Raw genomic sequence first — 9,326 nt, 5'->3', positions numbered from 1 at the left:
TCGACGGTAAAAGTACCAGATCGCGTACATCTCAGTTTGCGAAATTGCAGACTTTCTGCCGGACTTTATTTTTTATAAGCACTGGAAAAAAACCGCATTGGATCTAGAGTCCAGACTTTTAAAAACATCGACAAGAAAAAATACTCTTGATTCAATCAGATTTAAGCTTAAATCAAGAACCAAGCCTCTTAATTTGAGCGAATTTCCTTTTGATTTAAGCTTAAATCTGATTGAATCAAGAGTCCTTTTTCTTGTCAATGTTTTCAAGAGTCTGGACTCTAGATCCAATGTGTTTTTTTTTCCAGTGAGGACAACTTCTAAACGGTCAATGCTCAAAAAACTTCCATGATTTTTTGTCTGTTCGATAAAAACTCAGTGAGGACTTTAAGAAATGATATTGATTCGTTCTCCTTCAAGAAAATAAAATGGGAATGGAAATTTTTAAACACCGCAAACGAGATACGTAGTCTGGCAGTTTTACTGTCGACAGAGCTGGGCCAATCAAGAGTGAATCCTTCAGTGGCCACTCTTTTCCCTCAACGGCAGAGGCGGATCCAGAAAATTGGCAACACCGGATTCCTTCCATTTAAACTTATGTTAAATAATCTATTCTCGTCGGAGCACCTAGCCTTTCCATAAATCGATACATTTCCATAGGTTTAAATGGAGAAAACAATGTTGCCAATTTTCTGGATCCGCCAATGTTCAACGGTACTCTCTCTGTCCCTGTTTTGGAGCCATTGGATCATTGAATATATCAAGACTGGCGTAACCACTAAATCGGTCTATCACAAGCGATCCGGGCCAAATATTCGGGCAAAGCGTCCTAATTTGTCTGCAAAGTCTAGGGTACCCCAGAAATGAGTCGCCGGTCGGTAGAGTGTACTGCCGTGCTGAGGAAAAACGCCGTATAAACATTCGAGAGTTGCCAAATTTCCCTTGATAAAACATGTATTTTTGACGATACTAATGCATAGATTTCCTTGAAATTTTCAGATATTTTAGATTAAATTGCGTGCAAAGTTGTGTGAAAATTTTGGGGGAAAATATTCACAATTTTTCCAGTAATTAGGTTTTTATCGAAATAAACTTGACAACGTTTGAAGGCTCATACGGCGTTTTTCCTTGGCAGTAGGCTGGAGCATGAATCCGGTAGTATTTCTCGAGCGAGTGCCGAATCGGCCCGAAAAACCCGCAACGCAACGCTGAACATTAGAATGGGCCGTAGAGAGAGGCCAGGCATGAAATCTCCGACTAAAACAGACATTTTTGATGTTCATTTTGTTACTTTTTGAATTTGAATGCGAATACGAATGATTGCGTTTTATGTTTTGATTCCTGAAGACCACCCGTTTTCCCTGTCTAAACGGTTCAGTGGGGATATTGTTCATGTCTAGGGTGAATGAATTTTTAAGGACAACTTTTAAGTAGATTTTTTTAGAAAACCAATAAAACTACTGTAATTTACAAGCATTGTACGTTTCATATTAACAAAGGTGTACGACTTTCAAGTTTTCACATAATGACCGATCCCTCCAGAATAGCTCGTTTCTCTGTACGCTTTTGGAGCGGCTCGATTTTGTCGTTCTATCGCGTGGCGCGTCGGCTCAAGTGCACTGGGATATTTAGGCGGAGGAACTCTGCTCGTTAGCCGATTGCGCCGCTTGCGTCAGGCGGGCCACGCCGCACAGTGGATCGAGTCAATTTCAGAGATCGACTAAAACTGCAGATTTTGATGTTGATTTTATCACACTTAAAATTTTAAGGAGTGCTTCTCGAAGAAAATGTTACGAGGAAACCATTGAAACCACCTTTAGAACCTCAAAGTTCTATATGAGCGGAGTAATAAGCGTTTATGGTGATTCGATGGACGCCATATTTTGTGTCAGAACGGCATGCGAAATATCGCATCAACTGGTTCCATCTTTTCAGCTACTCGTCATTTTTCTCCAATTTTGAGATCGAAATTCTGTTGTCAGGAGACTAAAGCACTCACGCACCAATTTTAACAAAGAAATTCAACGTAATAAAGGCGTGGTTTTTTTAGAGGAAAAATATCGCATTCGAGTGCAGTTTCGATATCAGTATCGAATGCGATATTTTTCCTCTGAAAAAACCACGCCTTAATTACATTGAATTTCTTTGTTAAAATTGGTAAATGAGTGCCTTAGTCTCCTGACAACAGAATTGCGATCTCAAAATTGGAGTAAATTAACGAGTAGCTGAAAAGATGGAACCAATTGATGCCATATATCGCATGCCATTCTGACACAAAATATGGCGTCCATCGAATCACCTTAAAGTTTCCGAATTTTGTCCGACCTCTCCTATTGACTCTATCCACTGTGCGGCGCGGCGTAGAGCCGGCTCCGGGTTTTTCTCACGTTGCTAGTGCTGACTGTCTTGCGAGCCAAACAGTTGCTTGAAAAGCTAATTCAGTCGAAAATTTTCGGTAGAGCGAAAATGTTTTAGGCGAATGTTGTTATATAACGTACGCGTACGGCTGCTCTTGTAGCGCTCTCTGGCAAAGACTAACCAGGGCCGGATAGAAAAAGGATCTGGGGGGTCTGGGGGGTATAAAATACCCCACAGGAGATCGGTCGTCCAGGGAGGTCCCTCCCTGAAAATGTTTTTATCCAGGAACCTTTAGACCCTCATTTAATCGATTTTAAAGATGAAAAATTGTGGAAAATTCTTATTGTTCGTTATTTTGCTGGAAACTTATTAGTAAATCATTGAATGAAAAGGGCAACAAATTTTTTGGGAAAGTTTTAGACCAACTCGTGGGACCAAAAAAAAAAAAAAAAAAAAAAAAAAAAACAATAACAGCTAATCCTTTCAGTGGGTGAATATGTAGACTTTAGGAATGTTGTAAATCTTTTTTTCGAACATTTGAGACAGTTTCATTCACAATCGAATCTTAAGTACCGAAGATTTTTAAGTAAAAATTTATAACGTTCCTAAAAAATGAATATTTTATCGGTGAAAAATCGGCAACGGGCAAAGGCTCGCGCGTCGGAACGGCGGTTTTTCTGGCTCAGCATGGCAGAATTTGATCTCCATTTTCCCATTTCTGTATGAGTTTTCATAGCATCAGTGGGACGAATACGTAAAAATTGTGCGCACGAATCTAATGGACTGAAAGCGTATTCCTAAGACGCTACGATTCCACTACCGGCATTAAAATCGAATGCACCGGTCCTGCGCTGAAACGGACACCTGCTGGTGAGAATATTTAAAAACACAGAGACAAGTCAACAAAATAGCCACAGTCACATAATTAATGCACTATTAATTGAGGCATTCATTTCCATAGCGCCACATATGATTGTTTATTTTGGTCATCCACGGCACGAGACGCTTCGTTCAGACTCCAAAAATAATCGGACGAGAAACTGACACATTTTACGCAAAAATAATTCCTCTCAATGCGGGGCATCGTGCTGCCTATGTATGGAAAGATTTTAGTTGGATGAGTGCGTCTTCATAGCTTAATGTTTCGCCGGAAATAGCTTAGTTTTAGTGAAAAATATATCATATCGAGTTTATTTCCGCTGCTTTGCTGTGCCGTACATCACCCATAAAATATTAGGGATCGCGGCAAGAATCTAAGACAGACTTCCTCTTTATTATATTGTCCGAAAATCACCACCGTAAGAATACAAACACGGAAATCTGATTTAAAAAGAAATGATCATACGCTCCGCTATTTAATCCAAATGGGTCAAACGTTTTTTTGTAACGAGAACATCAATCAGGGGTCTTGGGCCGTTTTCGAAACGCATGTGTTCATTGCTTTTCATTCTTTTTACAAGTTTGCTCGGACTATGGTCGATGTGATACTTCAGATATAGTCTTATTTACTTGGGTAAGTTCTAAAGACACCCTGAAATTTTGAGGGTATGCAACCTGCACAGTTTCTAATTGATAGAATTGGCGTGTGAATTTGTGTAGTGTGCGGTGCAGAAGATATTTAAATATTTTGTTAGTTTGATCAAATCTGAGAACAAGTAGATTAAATGCTCATGTTGAAGGAACAACGTCATATTTATATTTGATAAGGTGAGCTACAAAGAATCATTGTCCCTGAGAGCATACACTGGAAAAAAAACACATTGGATCTAGAGTCCAGACTCTTAAAATCATCGACAAGAAAAAGTACTCTTGATTCAATCAGAATCTAGCTTAAATCAAGAGCCAAGCCTCTTAATTTAAGCGGATTTCGTTTTGATTCAAGCAAAAATCCGATTGAATCAAGAGTATTTTTTCTTGTCAATGTTTTCAAGAGTCTATACTGTAGATCCAATGTGTTTTTTTCCGGTGTAGAGTTATACGGAGAACAAGAATGTAGGAATAGAGATACGCCTTCGCGTCAGACGGACGACAATTTTTTGTCTAACGAGTGTAAGTTATATACTGCCACTGTTCATTTTTGTGCAGTTTTATTCGAGGATCAATCAAGGCTAAGATGCATATTGTGCAGCTTCCGCGAGGAAAACAATACACATCCATGAGAAAACTCTGCTTTCAACGCAGTAGCGACTTGGCCAGTACCGATAGAATTCCGGGAAAAGCTGCCACAGTTTGAAAATAACTCTATGATTTCACCTTGAAGAGCTTCTGAGCCAAATGAGGAACAATCCCGCAATTCATAAAAACTTTCGACTTCATAGTTTCATTAGCTCTCTGATCCGAAGCCACGCAATATAGCAAACGCACAATTGGACGTACTTCTGCCAAACGGAACTATGTGCATTGAGATATGAGCCCCGAAACCCATAAACATGTATGCATAACAGGGCTCACGTCATAATGCACTTAGCTCCGTTCGGGAGAAATACATCCAATGGGTCATTTTCAGCTGAAAGGACTGTTCACATTGATTACATTTGTGCTCAAACTATTTATTGTCACGGGAAAAGTGTGAGGGTGCCTAACAATAGGTGATTACTTATTCACAAAAACAGACGAAAGCTTAGACCCTATACCTATTTTTCCCCCTCAACTCTTAATCGTTAATTAGTTGTAAATTACTAAGACAATCAGCATCTATGGTTAGTACTGTCAGAAGAACCCAGGAGAATACATTGAATTTTGAGATTTAGTTGTTTAAAAAGTTTTAAAATCCCGTTGTGTCTTTTAAAAATATGGAGAGTAGCAGGCTGAATTCTGGTATGCTTCTTACCAAAATACACTGAAAAATTTGAATTTTTAAAGAGGTAAATTAAATACGGAGGTTGAGAGAAAATGATCTCTGCATATTAAGTTTAAAGAAAAAGAAGGGTAAGAGGTCACCTTGTCTTCAGGTTGCGACCAACGTTCGATGTCAAGTTTTTATCATCTGGCATTTTTCTTTAACTTCCTCCTACCCTACTTAGTGAAAAGTCTCCCTCCTCTTAAGCCGTTAAAAGCTAACAATTTTGAGCTTTTAAAAGTTTCACCGTAAACTATGCGCACGCCACCACTTTCTTTGTCTGCAAAAGAAAATCAATTCATTGTAGGTCGAGATCAGTTTTTTTTTTCCATTGTTCTTTTATACTGCCGTGAGAGGGTATATCATAGAATTGCCAACTTTTGAAATTGATATCGAAATACAAATACTATCGAAGTCAATCATTATAAGTCAACGGCAATTCCCCGTCGTTCCGTTTTGCTGTATGGACGGTGTAAGTCCTCAACCACGTATCTTGGTTTGCGACGTTGCAGACTTCCTGTCAAACTTCGTTATTTAAATGGAAAACCACTCAACGGAAATGGAGATGTTGCATGTGTAAGGAATTTGCGATTTGACTACTGATTTCTATGTAAAAGTTCGCGAAAAACACGATGGTGCCACTGGTTTTCTCTGAAACCAACTCCCAAGCTCAAAAAAAGCTCTCAAATTGAGGCCAAAATGGAGGGGATATCCCACACTATCCTGAGAGTCCACCTCTACATCAAAGCAAACTCTCCATGCAAAGATAGGGAGCAAATACATTAGCAGTGATGCCGTGCTTTCAGTTTTAGAGTCCCCGAATAAATTGGCAGCCCTGTCAATGTATTTGCTCCCTATCTTTGCAAGGAGAGTTCGTCTTGATGTTGAGGTGGACTCTCAGGATAGCGTGGGATATCCCCTCCATTTTGGCCTCAACTTGAGAGCTTTTTCTGAGCTCGGGAGTTGATTTCAGAAAAAAACAGTGGCACCATCGTGTTTCTCGCGAACTTTTACATAAGAATCAATGGTCAAATCGCAAATCCCTCACACATGCAATTACTCCATTCTTAAAGACTGCCGTGATTTTTCTCCTCAGTGCGGAAACGCAAAACAGTGCATTGAACGTAAACCTAACTTTCAACCTGAGAAAGAACGCCGTATGAGCCTTCAGGCGTTGCTAAATTTCCTTCATTAGTATGTGAATTTTGAGGAAAACCTATAAATATTTTGCTTCGAATTTATCACAGAATTTTACTTTACAGAGCGAAATTATTTGAAAATGTCAAGAAAAAATATTTATAACGCTTTTCGAAAATGAAGAAGGATTCTGGAAGGGAAGTTGCCAATTTACAAATGTTCATGGGGCGTTTTTCCGTTGCATGACAGTAATAAGACCAGGAAAACCGTGTATACGATATACCGTATAAACGATAACGTAACGAGTGGTGCGGATGTACAGAATTTTACTCGTGATCAGAGTGCAATTATTTGAAAATTTTAAGAAAAAATATTCATAACGCTTTTCGAAAATGATGAAGGATATAGTGCCTCTCAAAGCATGATGCCGATTTTTCATCCTTCAATAAAATATGATAAGAGCGGAGATTTTCAAACACCGCAAACGAGATACGTGGTTATGAACTTGCACCGTCGATATACAATTTCCTTCCGGTTGAGGAGGAAATCCACGAATCTTAAAAAAAATGATAACTCCGCCGCAATTGATAGGTAACTGAATTTCCGTGTTGCAGTTGGCTCTGTGACTCCTCTCGATTGGGTATCCACGATCTTCTGAACCGCGAATTTTTTCTGCATATCACCGATGCTCCGAGCCGTGCAAATTCGTTTTGTTCGCGCGTGCTATCGCGGTAATATGCGTAAAATCTGCACATCCGCACCACTCATACGTTCTCGTTCCTAGACTCGCCGTACTTGGGTAGATAAATATAGACGGTTTTCCTGGTTTCCTCACTATCGTGCTCAAGGAAAAACGCCCTATGAACACTTGAAAGTTGCCAACTTCCCTCCGAGAATCCTCTATCATTTTCGAGAAGCTTCCTCAATATTTTTTCTTGAAATTTCCAAATAATTTAGCTCCGATCACGAGTAAAATTCTCTTATAAATTCGAAGAGAAATATTCATAGGTTTTCCTGAAAATTCACATACTACTAAAGGAAATTTTGCAACGCCTGAAGGCTCATACGGCGTTCTTCCTCAGGTCGGAAGTTAAGGCTTACATCCAAATATGCACTGTTTCGAGTTTTCTCCTGACAGGCTCCAAGGTGAATTAATTCGTAAAGAATAGTTCATAAATTAGTACGCAGTGCAGTTTCTTAATAACCTCTTTTACACGCAAACTTCGAAGTTTTATCAACAACCTGTATACGTACCAAGAGGAAATGGGTCCAAGGACTTCAGATTTTATTTACCATAATAACAAGGATATCGGAACACGATGAAACTGTTCAAAATCCGAATGTTGGCATGATGCGTTGCGGCGATTTTGTTCGATTTTCAGTGATTTCCCTTAACTGCATTGTTAGTACAAATACGATCTGCCAAGACTTGGTCGTGGACATTCCTCGTTTGGGGGGGGGGGGGGGCAGGGGACGTCTATTTTTTCATACCAAAAACTGAAAGTTCGCACCAAGTCTGCAGTCTGCAGTTCCAAATCGCACCAGTCTGCATAAACGGCAAAGCCGTTACTCCCATTGAATTTTGAAGTCACATTTTGGAAAAAAACGTCTTCGGTCTTGGGAGGAAAATTGAAGAGTATTCATAGCTACAGAAGAAAGTGATGAGTGATGACACATGTTCTCTTTTAGAGAGCTAAAAAAAACTGGCAATTTTTAAAAGAATTAATGGCAGATGTTTTTTCCTTTGATTTGTAACAGATAAATTTTTTGTACAAGTTGGATCTTTTAGATGGCTTTAAGTACTTACTATATCAATCATAGCACTCGGGCAATTTTTTTGCGGCTTAATTTCATAATGAATTTGATCGATGTCCACAATCACGATTCGGAGCAAAGGGAAGTCCCTTCAAATGAATGATTATGCAATAACTACAGTTCAGCACTATTGGTCATCTAGCCGGCGTTTTGAAGGATTTGATCTTAACTTGCTCTAGCAACTATCGCACGTGGGAGTAAGTCAAAATAGAGCCATCATGAATTATTCATTCATGACTTAGTTATTGAGTGTATTTCATAAATCAATTGAAATTAATAGGGGAGAAGGACTCCCGACTCCCCTAACCCCAAGCTGCCCCCTTGGCCATGGGCCTACATGATAAAAGAAAAAGAAAAAACCAAAAACTTCGATTAAAAGTTTCTTTATGAGGAAAGTTATGGATATTTTTCCTTGAAATTTTCAGGGACCTTAGGTGAAATTCTTAGACCTGCGAGGAGTCTGTGGTCTTAATCTGTGCGAAACGAGAAAATTAGAGGAAAGCTTAAGGTACCGACGTGATGGTTAGAAAAGTGATTGGACTGGTTAAATCCCAAAGGACCAAGCGCAAAAATATAAGTTTTTGACCTTTTGGAGTTTACGTTTGCCTAGGAGTAGAAGTAACCTATGCTACAATCAATAGCATGAAATTTTATTTTTAAAACGATGTAATCGATATAATTGTTTAGTTCAAAAGCTTAAGTACACGCCAAATGACATAATGCTCTCCAGTTTTTTATCTTTAGTTGCATTTTAAGGCTGGCTCGGAAAAAAATAAAATTGCTGAACTAACAAGTTTGTAGTTGAAAACTAGAGTGTCCGATAGGTATCAACATGGATTTTACAAAATAAAATGCTAACTGAATCACCCCCGTGGTTAAAGTAGCTGTCCACACATGTAAAATGTACATTTGAAACATGTCAGACATCTTATTTAACGATTTAATCGTTAAATCAGCAATCTATTTTTCTTGTGTGGGCCCTAGGGGCTTGTTGGTGTCCCATCAAGGAATAGCAGGAGAGTCTGGGTATGATTAGAGAATGAAAATGACATGGAAAATAAGAAAAAATAGGAAACGTAACAGAATGTACATACTTTTATTTCTCTTTCGGTGTAATGCTACGATAGGAATACAATTATCCATAAAAACTTTATGTGTAATTAAACTTCGTCCCTTTGAT

Source organism: Bemisia tabaci, chromosome 10 (assembly GCF_918797505.1).
Source record: "Bemisia tabaci chromosome 10, PGI_BMITA_v3".
In the NCBI taxonomy this organism is placed as follows: Eukaryota; Metazoa; Arthropoda; class Insecta; order Hemiptera; family Aleyrodidae; genus Bemisia; species Bemisia tabaci.
Note: the sequence above shows the minus strand (reverse complement) of the source record.